The sequence below is a fragment of the Schistocerca gregaria genome, chromosome 6 (genome assembly GCF_023897955.1).
Source record: "Schistocerca gregaria isolate iqSchGreg1 chromosome 6, iqSchGreg1.2, whole genome shotgun sequence".
NCBI lineage: Eukaryota > Metazoa > Arthropoda > Insecta > Orthoptera > Acrididae > Schistocerca > Schistocerca gregaria.
Window position 1 is genome coordinate 160,717,755 of NC_064925.1, and position 20,852 is coordinate 160,738,606.

Sequence of the window (20,852 nt, forward strand, 5' to 3'; positions counted from 1 at the left end):
CTGACGAGAAAACGAGCAGAAAAACTGCATTGCCAATCTGTCTGAACGCCCAGAAGGGCGAATTCTATGTTAAAGATTCTCGTCTGCGGACAAGTGCAATTTGAAGCGCTACGAGGAGCGAGGTGACTGGCGTTCGCGGCGCAGGTGCGTCGCCTCCCGGCGCCCTGGGTGCTGGTGGTGGGGTTTAACGTCCGGCAGGTATTCACTGCCGGCGACAGCATTGTGCAGGGTGCTGCGGAACGAATCTCCAGAACAATGAGACACCTCCGGCTCTTCACGGTGGCCGGCGCCCAATAGAGAGCCCCGCCCGCAGCTGCCGAAGCCGATGGACTACATCCGCAGGGCTCCGTGCTGGGCCCAGTTTTGTCACGGGCGGCAGTCGTCGGGCACCCCTGCGACTGATCGCCTGACCCGCGAGGGATATATGGATCGCGGCGCTGATGGTTGCCGCGGAGAAGGGCCCAGCATGGCGCCTGCAGACACCGCACCTGCCAGCCCCGGGGCTCCGTAGGCCCCGGCAGGTGTTGTCGGGTGGCGACGTGAGAGAACGGGCGGCCGCAGACGTTAGCTCTCTGACGCAGGTGCAGCGTCACTGCTACAAGTGGATGCCTGCTTAAACTGCGGCCATATCTTTCGCTACCTAATGCCGACTTACCGGTGCAGTAATATATATTATGATGGCCTTAACTAACGTTTTACTTTACATGCCGATTGTCTTTCTGGAATTATCTGATTCGTTTTTGTCATTGTTCTACGACATATTACCGTTGTTTGTCTATTAGTCTTGATCAAGATTACTATTTTACTGCTGTAAACTGCTGAATATAATGCCTGTTTCTTTACTCATGATCATTATTTTTTTATAGCTCTTCCTGTTGTTGTTGTCTTCGTCTTCAGTCCTGAGACTGTTTTGATGCAACTCTGCATACTACTGTGTCCTGTGCAAGCTTCTTCATCTCCCAGTACCTACTGCAACCTACATCCTTCTGAACCTGCTTAGTTTATTCATCTCTTGGTCTCTCCCTACGATTTTTTACCACCACGCTGCCCTCCAGTACTAAATTGGTGATCCCTTGATGCGTCAGAACATGTCCCACGAACCGGTCCCTTCTTCTAGTCAAGTTGTGCCACAAATTCCTCTTCTCCCCAATTCTATTCAATACCTACTCATTAGTTATGTGATCTACCCATCTAATCTTCAGCATTCTTCTGTAGCACCACATTTCGAAAGCTTCTGTTCCCTTCTTGTCCAAACTACTTATCGTCCATGTTTCACTTCCATACATGGCTACACTCCACACAAATACTTTAAGAAACGACTTCCTGACACTTCAATCTATACTCGATGTTAACAAATTTCTCTTCCTCAGAAACGCATTCCCTGCCATTGCCAGTCTACATTTTATATCCTCTCTACTTCGACCATCATCAGTTATTTTGCTCACCAAATAGCAAAACTCATTTACTACTTTAAACGTCTCATTTCCTAATCTAATTCCCTCAGCACCACCCGACTTAATTCGACTACATTATCCTCGTTTTACTTTTGTTGATGTTCATCTTATATGCTCCTCTCAAGACACTGTCCATTCCATTCAACTGCTCTTCCAAGTCCTTTGCTGTCTCTGACAGAATTACAATATCATCGGCGAACCTCAAAGTTTTTATTTCTTCTCCATGGATTTTAATATCTACTCCGAATTTTTCTTTTGTTTCCTTTACTGCTTGCTCAGTATATAGATTGAATAATATCGGGGAGAGGCTACAACCCTGAGCTCTTCCTAGTATGAATAGAATTGTCCTGTATGTAACAAGTAATCTACGACAAGATGTTTGGATGCTCCACCAACTTACTTCACTAAATTCTGTGTTAGTGCGTCGTTTCATTCCGACCTGTAAAGCTTCACCGATGCAATTACGGAAGGCATCCAAAATTCCAACCAAGGTAAAATGCAGCAGTTTTAGTAAACGCAAACCATTACTCTATCTGCAAGGTGAGTGATGTTCGATAACCATTCATGGAACCAATGGCCCGTCATGCTCTGAAAATATAGATTTAACGCCGTGGCAGCCACCTCACCACTATCAAGTGGTTAAGACACACTAGTTCAGCGGCGTATGCTTTATGTTGGAGTATTCATTCGTCACGATTAACAGAAAATTAGTTAAAAATAATAAAAATGAAAAAAATTTTAACGACCGCATCGAGTATTCTGGCATAGTACTCCAGTTGTGACGATCTAATACCGGCTCAAAAATCTAAAATAATCCTTAGTGTCACTATAGGCATATGCTACAATTTCTCTCCGTTCTTGATAAGCTGAGTTAGTGCAACGGCTCTGAGCACAATGCGACTTAACTTCTGAGGTCATCAGTCCCCTAGAACTTAGAACTACTTAAACCTAACTAACCTAAGGACATCACACGCATCCATGCCAGAGGCAGGATTCGAACCTGCGACTGTAGCGGTCGCGTGGTTGCAGCCTGAAGCGCCGAGAACAGCTCGGCCACCACGGCCGGCCAGTTAGTGCACCTGATGACCTCGAGGACTACAGGAAATTTAATTCCAAAGGCATCAAACTGCTAAAACATTTTGTTAAAACCAACGATCTGTAACTCACCTTGAGACTTTGTCCGATTGAACAACAACATACCGAGCAAGAATTTCTCCCTCTTGCTGTCGTTCTTAGGTTGTGTGAAAGTATTGAAATGCCCTCCAACTAGAAGTCAGACAGTGGCAATTTTCAGTGGCGGACTGCGCCAAGGATAAGACTGAAGGTGCCTGCTTAATAGAGAGCTACTGTGCTACGCTCCTAAGGCGATGCTAGTAGGCCTTACAGGCAAAGGACAAGACTGATGATTAGAGTGTACCAGCACTATAGGCGTCCCTTACCCTGTTAGGTCGAGGAGAAGACGTGCTGAGGCCGACCTGGCCTTCAGAGAGCGGGGGCGCACGTGAATAGCGAATATCTGAGGCAGCTGCCGCCGCGAGTGGAATAAACATGAGCGGGCGGCGTGGGGCAGACACCCCAACACCTTTCGCTGCTTGTCTCAGACACCTGCTCGTGGCGGTCGCTCACAAAGGCAGCTCTTCTGGGCAACGGTCCTGAGAGCACCCAAGACACTAGCAGCGTTAGGAGCCTGGCTAAGTTTCCACAATCATCGCTAGTAGTGGAAGATGAGGTAAGCCAAGAACAAATTCTAGGTCCGATGAGGGACGTTGTATGACACTAATCCACTGAGCCATCAAGTCAGCCCCGTGTAACATTAACATAGTTCAAAGATTAAATAGCCCCATATTAAAATTTTTGGGAAAACAGCGATCTCTTAATCTATATGAAACCGGTGAAAAAACAGTCTTGATCGCAATGGCCTTAGGCCGAAACCGATCATTTTAATAAAATAACAATAGGCAATCTGTTTTTTCGCTGGTTGCAGTCCCATTGTAGATTACATGTGGTAAACAAATACTGAATGGTAGAAGAATGAAAATGGCTCTGAGCACTATCGGACTTAACTTCTGAGATCATTAGTCTCCTAGAACGTAGAACTAGTTAAACCTAACTAACCAAAGGGCATCACACACATGCATGCCCGAGGCAGGATTCGAACCTGCGACCGTAGCGGTCCCGCGGTTCCAGACTGCAGCGCCTAGAACAGCACGGCCACTTCGGCCGGCAGTAGAAGAATACATAAGGTGTGACAGAACGTCATATTAAATCCGAGAAGGCTAGGACAAATCAGCTGCACTAGTAGATTCTCTTCTAATATGAGAGATTACTATAACTTTACATTTATATCTGTATTGTGCGCTACTGAACGTCGACACGCGAATACCGATCAGCTACTCGAAACGTCTACAGGAATAACAATTGCATCCAGCCCACCCACTTAGAAAACGATGTTTATCAGCTGGCAAGAAAAAGACATCACATTTTATCCAACACTTCATTGGATGAAAACAGGTATCAACATATCACAAAATGAAATCGCTGATATCCTTGCGAAGAAAGCTACTTACGATAGCAAAGAGGAAAAACTAGTACAATCCTTCATCCAGAGGATAAAGCATCTTGTCAGAAAAGAGTGGAAAAAAATGGAAAAGAGGGAAACACTACGTTATTATAACACCAACAATTCCAACAAGGTATTTCTGCACTGGGTCAGTATACCAGTACATTTAAAATATTGTATGTTATGTACAATTATGGGAAACAAGGCATTACAAGATATAAAGAATAAATGTAAGTGCGCATAACGGCAAATTAAAAGTAGATATACGATTGGGAAAACGTAGTTTTAGTTATTCTGCACAGGCAGCTGCAGCATTCAAATTGCAGACGTCGTAAACTAAGATATTTATATTTATATCTAGTTACACTAATAAAAAACTATAAAACAATGTTTGTCCGTGTCGACCGGGTTGGCCGAGCGGCTCTAGACGCTACAGTCCGGAACCGCGCCACCGATACGGTCGCAGGTTCGAATCCTGCCTCGGGCATGAATGTGTCTGATGTCCTTATGTTAGTTAAGTTTAAGTAGTTCTAAGTTCTAGGGGACTGATACCTCAGCAGTTAAGTCCCATAGAACTCTGAGCCATTTTGAACCATGTCTGTCTGCCAGATGACATCAATCTTCCAAAATACTAGATGAATTTTTATTGGGCATTGACAGGGCACTTCGGCGTAGCTTGAAGCATCAATGAAGGCTTTATTTCATTAAAATCATGGAGGAAAAGGTATGGTGATTTAAAGTTTTGTCCGAAAACCGTCGTGTCTGTCTGTTTGTAGATGTTTTTTCTCGAAAACTAGAAGACGAATTTTCCTGGGATGTACAGAGATAATTTGAGTGTAGCTTAGCGCAACGTATAGGCTTTATTTCATCAGAATTGGATGACGAAGAAAAATATGTCATAGTTAAAAGTTTTAGGAGTCTGCTCGGCTTAGTATTCCGAATGTCTACTTTTGTGACGGTGCAGTACACAAAGGAGCTAATAAACCGCGCTGTTAGTTTCGTAGCAAACCAGGGAACCAATAGACGGCACTGTAAATTTTTCTTTTATCTCCGTGTTGGAAGTGTTTTTGGAAGTTCACATCAGCGACAGAATTAAGCGCCACAAGCTTATCTTTACGAATACAAACAGACATTAAATTTACTTTCCTAGGGTATGTGGATTTGCTGATTTCGCTTCGTGTATCAAAAACTTAACGAAATTGTTTTGCTTCTTTCGATAGCTTCCATTCATATTTGACTTCCTGACGAGGAAATTCAAACTTACATCAACAATATTATAGGGATTCCGTTCCTACCAATTTAGGTTTAGACTAATAAAAGGCGGCGATATGCAAAGGTCCTTTTTTATTTCCATTGCGAAGCACGGGGTAATTCAAACTTACATCAACAATATTATAGGGATTCCGTTCCTACCAATTTAGGTTTAGACTAATAAAAGGCGGCGATATGCAAAGGTCCATTTTTATTTCCATTGCGAAGCACGGGGTAATTCAAACTTACATCAACAATATTATAGGGATTCCGTTCCTACCAATTTAGGTTTAGACTAATAAAAGGCGGCGATATGCAAAGGTCCTTTTTTATTTCCATTGCGAAGCACGGGGTGATAGCTAGTGATGAATATATAAATATAGTAATATATAAGTATATTATGCAAACTGAACAATAGTGAAATTCCAAAATTCTTGTTGGGATAAATCAAGTTATTCAAAAATTGGAAGCGAGGTGTAGCAAAGCTAATGCAGTGAACGCTCAGCTACGATCTACTCTCTTCTGCAAGAAGACTAAGACTAAGTTATGGGATCGAAAGTTGGGTGGATTCAGGTTACCTTATCAGTAAGGTTAGGTTACGGATATGAAAGTAGCTAGGATGACTGCAGGTACTAGTAGATGGGAACAATGGCAGGAGGGTGTCCGCAACGAGGAAATCAAAGCAAAACTGGGAATGAACTCTATAGATCTAGCAGTCAGGGCGACCAGGCTTAGATGGTGGGGTCATGTTACACGCATGGGAGAAGCAAGGTTACCCAAGAGAATCCAGTAGAGGGTAGGAGGAGTCGGGGTGGAGTCGGGGTAGACCAAGGAGAAGGTACTTGGATTCGGTTAAGAATGATTTTGAAGTAATAGGCTTAACATCAGAAGAGGCACCAATGTTAGCACTGAATAGGGGATTATGGAGGAATTTTATAAGGGGGACTATGCTCCCGACTGAAAGCTGAAAGACAGTTTTAAATGATGATGATTCAAAAATTGGCTGCTTGCCGGATTTCTTTAATTAATTTAATCCACAGGCACGGAATTCAACTACTAGTACCGTGGAGAAATAAACGTCGCTATACTATCCACGCAGAATATCCTGCGAGGTGCCGGCACAGTGCTCAACGCACCGGCTTTTATTATATCAACCGTTAACCTTGGCCCTAGTCCACAGCGACAATGTACTCTGTCAGCTAATGAGAAAGGGAAGGCGATTGGTGCTCGGCTTCCGACCGGCTCCTGTGTAGTCGGCGCTACAGGTACTAAGCAGTAGCCTAGCGTTTCGCAACACTGCTTCGCTCGCCAAAGAATGCCGCTCGGTGTCGTTATATAAACAGCGTTTCACGGTAGTACCTGCCCCAGGATCAAGGGCGAGGCTGCAATTACTCCAAAGGCTGCCTGCCGCTGGCGGCAGGTGTGTAGTGCACGGGAGGGGAAAAAACGCCGCTCTGACGTGGGAAAAAAATGCATTAGTTGCCACGGCGACAGCGACGTTGGAGTGTGGTGGCTGGAAAAGTTCACATGTGATGTTACGCACGTGCACGTCAGTACGATTTTACGGTACTGCAAGGACACTAATCTTGTAATTTTATAGTCAACTGAAAGTCCACTGGGAATATTTCGTAAAGCCCTTTTATTTTTCTTCCAGATGCTGCGAGACTCTGTGCTCACCCCTCACGTTTACACCAGCTTACTGTAACGACCTACAACGCTGTTATTACTCCTGTTTGGAAAATACATCGTGTTGCTACAAAAAAGTATTGATTTACATCAACTTCAAACGGTCTAACAAATAATTAAAGTCAAGGAAAACTACAAAGAACTGAAAAAATGAAGGATAACTTATAAAAAGAAATGGATTATCATCTACACTATACCAAACACATAACAAAACAAAACACAATAAACGGTGGCCGATCGGTTCTAGGCGCTTCAGTCCGGAACTACGCGGCTGCTACGGTCGCAGGTTCGAATCCTGCCCTGGGTATGGATGTGTGTGTTGTCCTTAGGTTAGTTAGGTTTAAGGGGGGATAGGACGTCAAACGGGCCGTCTTGGAGCAGTAGAGGCACCACATGACATTTTATTTGTTACTGTCTACACTTTTACAAATAAATTCATAGAACTTTGTCAGCATGACCAGGAAGGATTCAGGATTCACACTCGTTGCAGTGGAAGCGCAAAAAAAAAAAAAAAAAAAAAAAAAAAAAAAAAAAAAAAAAATATTAGATATAAAATTGCATATTTTTTTACTTACTGTTGGCTGCATTTGCTGCTATAGGTAAATTTTTCTTCACAAGTAAGAGAGATTCTTTGATGAATTTTGCACAGCATACAAACCATACTTACAGGTGTATGAAACTGTAGAATTTTCCAAATCTATTAAAAACTGTGGTAAAATTGAGACAATTAACCACAAAATTTGACTTTTTCTAAACATAAAGTTCAAAACGTAACAGCTCATTTATTTTTTCATAAATTAAATAGATAATAGAGTTTCAGACAACTGCAAGTATGGTTTGTATTCTGTGTAAAATTCACCGAACACTCTCTCTTACTTATGTAGAAAAGTGTACCTATAGCAACAAATGCAGCCAATAGTAAGTGAAAAAGTGATGAAATTTCACATGTAAAAAAATTATTTTGTTGTGTTTTTGAACTTCCGCTGCTACGAGTGTGAATTCTGTATCCTTCCTGGCCATGCTTTCAAAGTTGTATGAATTTACTTGTAAAAGTATAGACAGTGGAAATTAAAATGTCCTGTGGTGCGTCTCCGGCTCCAAGTCGGCCCGTTTGACGTCCTATCCCCCCCCCATAAGTAGATCTAAGTTTATGGGACTGATGACCTCAGATGTTAAGTCCCATAGTACTTAAAGCCATTTGAACCAAAACAAAATAATCGATAAGTTGTATACTGAGAAGCCAAAACATTACGACCTCTGCCCACCGCGACGTTGGATGCCGCCTGGTGGTGTTGGGGGCTGGTTACAGAGATATGTAAGTGGAACAGACACAGACGGGGGATCACCGTAGCAAAGATATGGGGTGCAAATGGAGAAATCCATTGAGATAAGGGACGTTAATAAAGGGCAGATTATTATTACGTAAAGCCTGTGAACGAGTATCTCGAAAACAGCGAAGATGGTCGAATATTCACGTGCTACTGTCGTGAGCGACTAAGGGAAAAGCTGGCCGCGATGGTCTCGCGGTTCTAGGCGCGCAGTCCGGAGCTGTGAGACTGTTGCGGTCGCAGGTTCGAATCCTGCCTCGGGCATGGATGTGTGTGATGTCCTTAGGTTAGTTAGGTTTAATTAGTTCTAAGTTCTAGGGCACTAATGACCACAGCAGTTGAGTCCCATAGTGCTCAGAGCCATTTGACTAAGGGAAGAGGTAGAAGGACAGTGAAACTACCACTAGGCGGTAAGTGGTTGGGCTTCGAGAACTCTTCTCAGAGCGTGGGATTCGGAGACTTCCCTGCTCTGTAAAGTGGGACAGATGGTGAGCTATGGTATCTCTGCCGAAAGAGCACAATGCTGGTACACGCACAAGTGTTTCGGAGCACACCGTTCATCGCACATTGCTGAATATGAAGCTCCGCAGCAGACACCCTTTTTCACATGTTGACCCAACGACATCGTCAGTTAACGATTGCAGTGGGTACGGGACCATCGGGATTCGACTGTCGATCAATGGCAACGTGTCGGCTCTTTAGGTGAATCACGTTTTTCCCACACCTTGTCGATGGTCGTCTCCACAAACGCCGTCATCGAGGTGAACGGTGGCTCAAAACGTGCAGCGTGCCACGGGCGCAGGCTGGTGGCAGCAGTATTACGGTTTGGGAAACATTCTCCTGCGCTTGCACGGGACCTGTGGTAGTAACCGAAGACACGCTGATAGCTGCAAACCATTTGCATCCCTTCATGCTTGATGTCTTCCCCGACAACGATGCCATCTTTCAGCAGTATAAATGACGGTGTCTCGGAGCCAAAACCGTGCTACAATGGTTTGAGGAGATATTATAATGAACTCACGTTGATGTCTCGGTGTCGAAATTCGCCTAATGCGGATCCTATAGAAGCCATCTGGGTCGCTATCGGCCGCCTTCTCCGCGTTCCTAAATCAGGGGCCCGTTATTTAGGCGAATTACATGACCTGTGCGTAGACATCAAATGCCACGTATCCACAAGCCTACCAAAAAACTCTCTGATCCGTGATACTCAGAATAATGTGATGTATTTCGTTCTGAAGACTGACAAATAAGCAGTTAAGCAGGTGGTCACAATATATTTGGTTCGTCACTGTACTGTTATGAAGAATATGCAGTAGGGTATTTTGCCGCCCGGTATGTTCGAATGCAAATTGTAGGCTTTCACTGTGCATGAATTCCATGCTAGGTCTGCCAGCTGTGCGCGCTATTCAGGCAACAGCTTTAGCTATTAGCTGCACCTAATTAGTAGGTAACTTCCTTGAAAAGTTGTAAATACGTGGAAGTGAAATTCAGCTTCTTCAAAGTATAATTATGTTCATAGCTGTAGTTAACACACTTGACTTGCCGCATCCCCTTCTGTTTTTTTATTCTTACCCTTATTATATTGATGGTTTACTCGTGTTCTGTAGTAAATAGTTTTCTAAAGCTCTACAAAAAATTGATTCAAAGGCTACCACAGTCAGCGTAATAATATAAAGTTGCTTTGAGATATAAAGAGATTTCGTTTTTCCCATTCGTTACGACAGAAATTTGCGCTATACAATGCTGTTGCCTGTTTCCAAAACTGATTGCAGTTGCTGTGCGTCGAAGTTGGTACTTGTCCACCACACCCTTGTCCATCCCATTCGTGAACGTCACGCGGGAGTAATGGTGGTCAGTAAACATCTTAATTACCTCCGGTTTCAAGGATTTTCTTGATGTGATCATTTTTGCGACTTGTATTTCGGGTGAAGTTATATATTTTCCTACTCCTCCCTGAGCGTCGTCTCTCGGGATTCCAGTATCGAAATTCTCTGTGATACAAAACGCCTCTCTTGTAACGTCTGTCATCGGAGATCGTGGAACATGTCCGCAAGGTTTTCGCGCAGACTAAACAATTCAATGACGAAACGCACCTCTCTCTCCATGTCTATCTGTCTAACTATCTATCTTTCTCTCCTACTGATAGTAAAGAATCTGTCGAACGAGTGATTTGTAAGCCACATTTTCGTGAATGAATTACATTACCTTAAGATTCTTCCAATTAGTCCCAGCCTGGCATCTGCTGGCCTCACAGTCAGTTTTCCACCATCATTCCACTTTACGTCGTTCTGGATGGCTGCTCCTACATACTTTGCGGTATTTATTGTTTCCAGTGGTTTGTCACCAATAACGTGATTATACAGTTCTAGATTTCTTCACTTGTGATCATCTTTCCATGTCTATCTGTCTAACTATCTATCTTTCTCTCCTACTGATAGTAAAGAATCTGTCGAACGAGTGATTTGTAAGCCACATTTTCGTGAATGAATTACATTACCTTAAGATTCTTCCAATTAGTCCCAGCCTGGCATCTGCTGGCCTCACAGTCAGTTTTCCACCATCATTCCACTTTACGTCGTTCTGGATGGCTGCTCCTACATACTTTGCGGTATTTATTGTTTCCAGTGGTTTGTCACCAATAACGTGATTATACAGTTCTAGATTTCTTCACTTGTGATCATCTTTCATGATGGACGTCTCTGTGTTGATCGGATTTGCCAGCTCTACAACTTTTGCTACCACGTGCATGGAAACAGGTTGTTGCATCATACAAACGACGCGATTCTTAGTTCGTGACATTCAACGGGCCGAGTTGTTCCGTAATATGTTTTCTAGGTAACCTTTGACTCACTCGTTTCTGACCCATGATTTCTCATCTGTAAATTACGCACCGTGCGTCCAAACATTCCGAGACTGATCTTATACTGGTATAGAAGCAACAGCAGAGCAGTAAAGACGGTAGCAGCTTGCACTTCTGCATTCGGCCAGACAGCTGAGAGGAGGCAATGTGGACGTGCAGCCGTAGTGTGCTAACGCTGTTGGGTCACAAATCGCGATGGAGCAACATCTCTGCATGAAGTGTTTAAGACTTTTTCGAAGAAGAGAATAGTGTGGGCAAAGTTAGTTAGCAACACAATGACTCCCGAACAAAGGCGACGAGTATCGATGCTTGCCGCGACTTGAGTGAAATGCAAAACGCAGACAATTATTACCGGGAAAAAATCATCACGCGTGATGAGACAGTGTTAGCAATATGAATCTAAAACAAAACAGCCAAGTGTAGAAATTCACACGATGGGTTAACGCTCTGATGACGTAACCTGAGTTGAGCAACATCCCAGAGAAGGATTTTTTCACAGTTTCACGTGGTTGTAAGAACTTTTTTTGTGTTGTACTCAGGTGTGGGGGAGACTAGGTAGAACACCTAAAGCATTCAAACCACCATCTGTGTACCATCTGCCGCAGTAAACTGACAGAATTATTTTAAGAATGGATGTCACTTGGAGGAGAAAGATATACTACGAGCAAATGAGAATAAATTTCGCTGGGCCTACAGCCTTTCATATGAATCAGATGACTGGCTTATAGGCAACACGCAAGACATTCGCACACTGTATTGTGCCTACTCACTACCACCTCTGAGGGGCACAACCAAAAAAATGGTTCAAATGGCTCTAAGCACTATGGGACTTAACATCGGAGGTCATCAATCCCCTAGGCAGAACTAGTTAAACCTAACTAACCTAAGGACATCACACACAGCCACGTGCGAGGCAGGATTCGAATCTCTGACCGCAGCAGCAGCACGGTACCGGACTGAAGAGCCTAGAACGGCTCGGTCACAGCGTCTGGCTGGGGAACAGTCCATACAAAAGGATGCCTTCTTTCGCTGGGTAGCTTCAAAGAACATTTGGCCTCTAAAAATGTAATTCTCCTCGACAAGATCAATCACTCCTAGGCGTCTGATGCAAAGACTTTGAAACACCTTGTATACAAGTCATTTACTAATTTTTCTCTTCAGAGAAAACAGTAGTATGAACAACAAATCTCGAAAATGGCAAGAAATTCAAGAACTTACAATCTACGTTTAACATTGGATACTTTTCCACAGCCTGCGTGAAGGTCTGCTTTAGTTGACATCACCTGCAAAAACATTTTCAACAGGAAAATTGAGGAAGGGTACATGAAGAGTTTGAGGATCTTCACCTAAAAAGATCCTCACGCCGCATTTACAGGCTTGTATAGTCTTTGTCTCCAGGCTTGTTTTCACAATCTTAGTGTTAATAATAGTAAGTGGTCCCTTCGATTTTATATTGCATACATTATGAACTTATCAAAGCTTTGTAAGTTTGTTGCTATTATAGTTCTTAAACTAATTGCTACTCAAATTTTCGGTCGAATGCTGTTCTGTCTTCATTCCTCTCAATCGCAAGTTTCTTGAGCATTGCTACCACAGTGTATTGTTCACTGACGTAAACAAATAATAATAATAATAATTATTATTATTACTGTTATTATTATTACATTCTAAAACGTGGTGTTTCAAAAAGAATTACCTGATGTTGAAACTCCATGTTTATTGATAGAAACATACTACAAAAACGTAATGAATTGCAAAATACAGAATCTTTAAGTTTTAGCTATGCTATTATAAATGCTCTATGTGTCCACCAGTAACATCACGAACAACATCCAGACGATATCTTAATTCATCATGAATTTTACCCTACGTATCTGTTATTCTGTGCCAACGGCCTTGCCGCAATGGTGACACCGGTTCCCGTCAGATCACCGAAGTTAAGCGCTGTCGGGCTGGGCTAGCACTTGGATGGGTGACCATACGGTCTGCCAGTCGCTGTGGGCAAGTGGGGTGCACTCAGCCCTTGTGAGGCAAACTGAGGAGCTACTTGATTGAGAAGTAGCGGCTCCGGTCTTGGATACTGACATACGGCCGGGAGAGCGGTGTGCTGACCACATGCCCCTCCATATCCGCATCCAGTGACGCCTGTGGTAGAGGATGACACGGCGGCCGGTCGGTACCGTCGGGCCTTACAAGGCCTGTTCGGCCAGAGTATCTGTTATTCTGTTCTTCATTACTTCTACATCAAGAGATAAAGGTGAGGTGAACACACTTTCCTTCACATATCTTTGAGTGAAAAAGTCGCATGGGCTCATGAAAAAGAGTACGGCCCCTTCATTTTTAGGAAAACACCGTGATTGGAATGAGCTATCTTCAGATGTTGCAGAACTGGTCTTTTCCACATCTTGAGGGGGAAGCTGATGACTATTTTCTAACAGGATTGGGCCCACCACACAGGCACGACAACCTACGTCAGTTTCTCAAAGACACTCTGCTTCCAAGCTGGATAGGGCTCACGGGACGACGAGACACTGCCCTGTATTCTTGGCCATGCGACTTTTTCTTGTGTTAGAAGACACCAACCAACACCTGAACCGAACCCTGTATCCGTGGCTCCATGAGGCCTGAATTAGATCATTGGTAAAAGCAGCAAATAAGGTCCAAGTACATGAAACGAAATTGCTAAGAGTGTATAAAAACATACAGGGTGTTACAAAAAGGTACGGCAAACTTTGAGGAAACATTCCTCAGACACAAATAAAGAAAAGATGTTATGTGGACATGTGTCCGGAAACGCTTAATTTCCATGTTAGAACACATTTTAGTTTCGTATGTATTGTACTTCCTCGATTCACCGCCATGATTTCATACGGGATACTCTACATGTGCTGCTAGAACATGTGCCTTTACAAGCACGACACAACATGCGGTTCATGCACGATGGAGCTCTTGCACGTTTCAGTCGAAGTGTTCGTACGCTTCTCAACAACAGATTCGGTGACCGATGGACTGGTAGAGGCGTACCAATTGCATGGCCTCCACGCTCTCCTGACCTCAACCCTCTTGAGTTTCATTTATGGGGGAATTTGAAAGCTGTTGTCTACGCAACCCCGGTACCAAATGTAGAGACTCTTCGTGCTCGTATTGCGGACGGCTGTGATACAATACGCCATTCTCCAGGACTGCATCCGCGCATCAGGGATTCCATGCGACGGAGGGTGGATGCATGTATCCTCGCTAACGGAGGACATTTTGAACATTTCCTGTAACAAAGTGTTTGAAGTCACGCTGGTGCGTTCTGTTGCTGTGTGTTTCCATTCCATGATTAATGTGATTTGAAGAGATGTAATAAAATGAGCTCTAACACGGAAAGTAAGCGTTTCCGGTCACATGTCCACATAACATATTTTCTTTCTTTGTGTGGGGGGAATGTTTCCTGAAAGTTTGACCGTACCTTTTTGTAACACTTTGTATAAACTAAAAAAAACTTAGTTACTAGGAAATGAGGGCAACGCGATACTCGGTCTTGTGTAATCGCGAACCGGGAATTTTTGAGCGACGAGAAACTGCACAGGGCACAAAGTAGTGAGTGCCAAGGCCTGGCTGCATCCAATGTGAGACCAGAGTGCGCCCCACCTTACGCGCCGCCCAGCAAGTAATTGTTATTGTTATTATTTCGTCGTGTCGGTCGTCGTTTTTCTCGCTGCGGCCGGCCGGCGCGCCGTGGGAGCAGGTTTACGCTACCGGTGGGCGAGCCGCGTCCGAACACATAATTATCCACAGGTAGACAGGCTAATCCAGATCCCGGCGTGCGATACCTCCCGCTGATGAAAATGGAAGAGGTAGGGGCGGCGCGCGCATCATACACCAGCCCCAACATCCATCTCGCAGGAATTCTCGGCGCCAGGGAAGATTGCCACGCTGGTCCCCCCAGTCATTAACGGCTCCCGGCGACGTGGACCAGACGAGGCGCCACCGTACTTACAGCGGGGGTAAAGCCGTCGGCACACGGACAGTGCATCCGAACGTTGAGCGTGCCTTGTTTCTAACGTCATAGCGTGGAATAGCACTTCGGGAGTCTTTCCGAACGTGCGGAGCAATATCTGGCATGTCAGATATTCTGAGCGTGCCTCTGAGCGTTGACCAATGAGATTGCACAACGCCAGCGACGTCACACGCACGCGGTCTCCCTTCAGTACAGAGTTGTGAGACGCCGTATTGCCATTCATTTCAAGCCTATATGTATATATGCCGTTTCTGAGCACCAGCAAATTGAGGATCACTGGAAAACTCGTTGTTAGTTGTGTGATTCGTACCAATAAAATAATGAGAAACATTATATTCGTGGCAAAAGAATAATTGTAACTTGCGTATTATGAGAGTAGACTATTTGAAGGCAGCGACACACTCAAAGCGCATTGTTCTTGGTACAATTTGCTATAATTAAATTTCAATTAGTAACATAATTATCTACAATTAACATTTTTAGCAAGAGGTAATAAGTATTGGTTTAGCGTAATGAGAAACGTCTCTGTCTACTCATGAATTTTTGTTGGGGCGGTGGTTCGCGTCTAAACACTACCTTTTTCTCTAACATTCGAGTTTTTATTAGGTTCTGATACTTTATTATTAGTTTAATATAAGTATATGCTATAATATTTGATGTTATGTAAATATAAGTTCACCTTTTATTGAGGGGTGACTTTGTTCGATTGGTTTAATCTACAGGACAGCTTGCGCCACTTGTATAAAGATTTTTTGTTCCTTTTTCTTTTACGCTTCGTAATTCACATGTTGCAAAGATTCTGCTACTGTGTAGGAACAGTGATCAAGTAAGACTAATCTTGGTGTTTTACTAAAAAGTTGGAATGATGAAATAATATTTCTCTTATGCGGAGAAGTATTCCAAATTTGTACCGCACTCTTTGTAATGGAATTTCTGTAAGTCTGTGTCCTTATCGATTGGACATGATACTTTCCTTTTCGTGGACGCTGGAGGAAATGTGCGTTTTAATAGAGCTAATGTGGGAATTTTACGCACGCCCGTTGAGTAAATAGTGTGAGTTACGAACTAGAAACATCCCTCAACTGCCGCTGGAGTGCGTTGCGATCGCGTATACCACGTTGGCGCCCACATACCGTATGCACAAGTCGCATCGTTTCTGATCGTTCAGCAGCACGTTGAACTTCGCACGCTCAACGTTAACGTTCGACAGCACGGTCCGTGTGCCAACGGCTTAAGGAAGGAGAGCAAGGCGTCGCTAGCATCACCCCGTTGCGATGTCAGAACAAGCAGCAGTGAGCAGAATCATTATCCCTAATTGGTAAAACCTCTGATAAAGTGTTTTCGGTTTTGTTTAACCATGACATGACCTCGACATACTTTTCATTTAGTAACGAATTTCTTGAACAGATTGACGGTGTGCCCACGGATAGTCCCTTGACTCCCTTAGTGGCCAACTTGTTCATGGAGGACTTCGAGGCGCTTGAAACCCATTGTATTTTGGAGGTACGTTGATGACAAGTTTGTAGTGTAGCCCCATGGTGAAGATAAAGTACAATAATTTTTAAACCATATGAATACCATCCACAGACAAACCAATTTACAGTGGAAATCGAAGGAGAGGAACGCCTTCGATTTCTGCATGTTTTTGTACGACGAAAAGGTGATGACACTTTGGGACATGCAATGAATTGGAAACCGACACATACGGATTTATATTTACGTACAAATAGCTGCCACCATCGTTCCCAGATGATGCGTGTTCTCATAATACTGGTACACGGAGAACACATCATTACTGACGAGAGAAATGTGGAGGACGAGAAGAGTTTTTGAAGCCAACGGTTATTTTCCACAGAAGATACTTGAGGTACTACGAATGAAACCAAAAGTGAACGTAAGGAATGCAGAAGAAAACACGGAAAGTTTTAAATCCTTGGCTTTCCTGTCATATACGGAAAGCCTGTCGTCAAAAATACGAGGGATTCTCAGTAAATACAAAGCGAAAAAAAATGTTCAAATGTCTGTGAATTCTTAAGGGACCAAACTGCTGAGGTCATCGGTCCCTAGACTTACACACTACTTAAACTAACTTATGCTAAGAACAACACACACACCCATGCTCTTACAGTCTATGAAAGCTGCACAGAACACCGCAGGTACACTCGAATCTTACAACCTAATAAGTGGACAGTGGTAGAGCTCAGTATTGGCAGTGGTCACTCTGTGGAGTAAGAAGATGTCGAAATTTTAGCCTTGGCTTCATCTTTTTGGGACTCAGTAATGAAACAAGCAACTGAAATTCAGTTGGTGACGAATTCAATTAATTGACATAGCAGCTTCAGTTAGGATAAATCACGGTAACCGGCACTTGCTGAATTAAAACTACAAAGACGTCGCCACCGTAGGACTCGCATGATACATCGATATCCAAGCATGGATTGATAGTACAGCCACAAATCTAATTCACGGATGTGTGGTATCTCTTTGCCGTCAATCAACGCCTCTGGCACCTGTGTATCTGTGGCTGCATGCGCAGTGGCGCTGCCCTCTGTATTAAAAGGACGGAGGGAGTACTGGAGAGTAAGTCATTCGGCTCGCTTTGAAGATGGCTGAACGATACACGGTCGCAGGAAGATGCACGGCACTAAGCTAATGTTCCGCAAGTTTCTTCAAATATGCCGCAGTCTGTTCATCATAAACAGTGGTCCGCCTGCTCGTGGATCCATGAAGGGTGATGAATCCTTCCACCAATCGTGAGGTTCAGGTTTTGGTTCTGGTTTTCCATTTATTTTAATCTCTTTCTACTTTCTTCATCTGCCTATCAATCGGCTCTTCTCTTTTCCACTGAGTTCACCTTTCCATAGCATCATCTATAAGAAAATTACACCTCCAAATAAAGTCGATTCAAGCTACTTCCCTTTGAATGATATTTTCCAAAAGCAATATTTGCTCTCCCACGCTCCTTTGAGCATCTCCCCATTTTGTTGATGTTGATAATTTTATGTTTTCTGTCGTACTCCAACATAAAGTCTCAAAGTTCCCACCTTGGTTACTGATGTCCATCTCCTAAGCATTCCCCTGTTCTTTGACAACATGCTCTCTTAATTTCTAAAGTTTGCCAGTTACTAAGCTCGAAGCACATGTCTAGCTTCACTCAGTCTAGATCGATTTCCTCTGAATGTAATTATTGGATCAAATGGCTCTGAGCACTATGGGACTTAACGTATGAGGTCATTAGTCCCCTAGAACTTAGAACTAGTTAAACCTAACTAAGGACATCACACACAACCATGCCCGAGACAGGATTCGAACCTGCGACCTTAGCGGTCTCGCGGTTCCAGACTGCAGCGCCTAGAACCGCTCGGCCACGTCGGCCGGCAATGTAATTATTAGGTAATTATTTGGGAACTGATTCCTCGCAAGCATTTTGAGCATTCTCGTCCTACATTTACTAAGTAATGAGTTCCACACATCAACATCTTTCCCTTATAGTGTGTTTCAAGCCATTTCTGTCGTGGATATATTGAATTTCCTTAAGATCCTTGCTATGAATCTCAGCCTGGCATCTGTTTTTCCTGCTATATTATACTGGGCATTCAACTTTAGGTCGCCCCGGATCCATGCACCAATCATCAATCCTCTTCAGATTTTCCTGCATTTTGCTGCAGTACTTAATGAAAAAACTGAACATTCCGTTTCACTAAAATTAATTTTATGAAATTACAATGAAATCTGGACTATTAGCTGCTTAAAGGCGTTGATAAATATCAACGGAATAGTTGAAAATGTGTGCCCCGAGTAGCACTCGAACCCGGGATCTCCTGGATACATGGCAGACGCTCAATAGGACTGAGCCATCGAGGACAGAGAGGACACTGCGACTGCAGGGAATCTCTGGCACGCTCCCCGTGAGACCCACACGTGCAACTTACTGTCCACACACTACGTTTGTAGCGCACCTGCCCACTATACTCATTACTCGCGGCAATCAGTCTACCGATTCCCTTAAGAGTTTGAGCAATGCGAGTGCGTCTGCTCTGAAGAAGATCATAGGTCGGTAAGCCTTATCCATATGAAGATGGTATCTTCATATACATGTCTGAAAGAACAAACTTCATATAAAATTAATTTAATGTCAGAAAGAAGCGAATAACTCTGCTACCGGAATTTACATTTCGTTCATATTCCCACTTCGTTTGAAGACTGTGAGTTATGGGTGCCGGTCGCGGTGGTCGAGCGGATGTAGGCGCTTCAGTCCGGAACCGCGTGACTGCTACGGTCGCAGGTTCGAATCCTGCCTCGGGCATGGATTTGTGTGATGGCCTTAGATTAGTTCGGTTTAAATAGTTCTAAGCCTAGGGGACTGATGACCTGAGATGCTAAGTCCCACAGTACTCAGAGCCATTTGAATCATTCTTTGAGTTTGGCGTAAAATTATCATCGCTGGTGTCACACCAGGAAGTGCTGCTAGATCTATGCACCTACAGTCCCTCTGCAACCTTAATCACAAGCTGTTGGCGCACCATTCTACACATTCGATTTATTCGATTAACTGTTTCTGATTCTGACAATTTTGAGAAACGCTAAAATTTTTATTAAAGATAGCCACTTCACAACGAGTGGTGGAGGTACTTCGTGTACCTTCGTGATTCGTTCTTGAGTGATGCAGAGAGAACTATGTCTCTTTCTCAAGTTTCTAAGACGTTGTGAGTCAACATCCTTATGCTCATAATTGTACACTGTTCCGCCCATCGGCAGGTTTCTGATGCCATTGCTGTATCCCTCAGAACCTCTTTCAAGCCAACTGCTTCGTTGCCCCATCCAGAGTTTTTGTTCTTCCTCTTCCTATTTTCCTCTGTGCTTCCACTGTCTCCGATAGCTTTCTAGATTTCCCTATTCTCGTAAAATACATCCCACCGAGTCTTCTTTCATTTTCTTAACCAGCTTAGGTTTAGCAGAGTTATTTTTCCATCACCCTTACCAGTACTTCTCTTCACTTTATTTTGTCCGTTCTGCTCCAACACACAAATCTCTAAAGCTTCAATTTCGTCTGTTTTCTCCAATGTCCAGTTTTCACAGAGAAGCTCTCCACACGAAGCGTTTAAACAACCCATTTCTTATGTAATTCTTCATGCTTTCCCGGCGAGCCGGCCGCGGTGGTCTCACGGTTCTAGGCGCCTCAGTCCGGAGCCGCGGGACTGCTACGGTCGCAGGTTCGAATCCTGCCTCGGGCATGGATATGTGTGATGTCCTTAGGTTGGTTAGGTTTAAGTAGTTCTACGTTCTAGGCGACTGATGACCACAGATGTTAAGTCCCATAGTGCTCAAAGCCATTTGAACCATTTTCCCGGCGATCTGTTGACATCTTGGATATTCGGGAATCCAGCCGGACGTTCGCGTCGTTCTAGCACGATATTTCAACAGCGTGCCTCGCTGTCTTCTTCAGGTGCTACCTGAGACTGGTCCTTGGGTCGATCGAGTCCAGTATTTATGCCTGGAAGGAGCTGGGTGTTACAGTCATGAGACAGAGTACCCAACATCTCAGATGGGGTCTGACACACCTCAGATGACGACCACAACCGTTGAGGACGGCCAAAACCGGCGCCGACGGCAGTCGGAACATCCGCGACTGGAGGGGTCCATTGAAGCCGAGTCTGGCGGGCGTGGACCACAGACGGAACACTCGGCGCGGACCGATTATGGAACG

General features: G+C 44.0%; 1 protein-coding gene and 1 pseudogene across 1 annotated transcript in view; one reads left to right on the plus strand and one right to left on the minus strand.

Moving 5' to 3' along the window:
- The window catches only part of LOC126278166 (zinc finger and SCAN domain-containing protein 22-like), a 707,092-nt gene that overhangs the window by 119,133 nt on the left and 567,107 nt on the right, over positions 1–20,852 (minus strand). The window lies entirely within an intron of this gene.
- LOC126279245 (5S ribosomal RNA) lies at positions 13,026–13,143 on the plus strand (annotated as a pseudogene).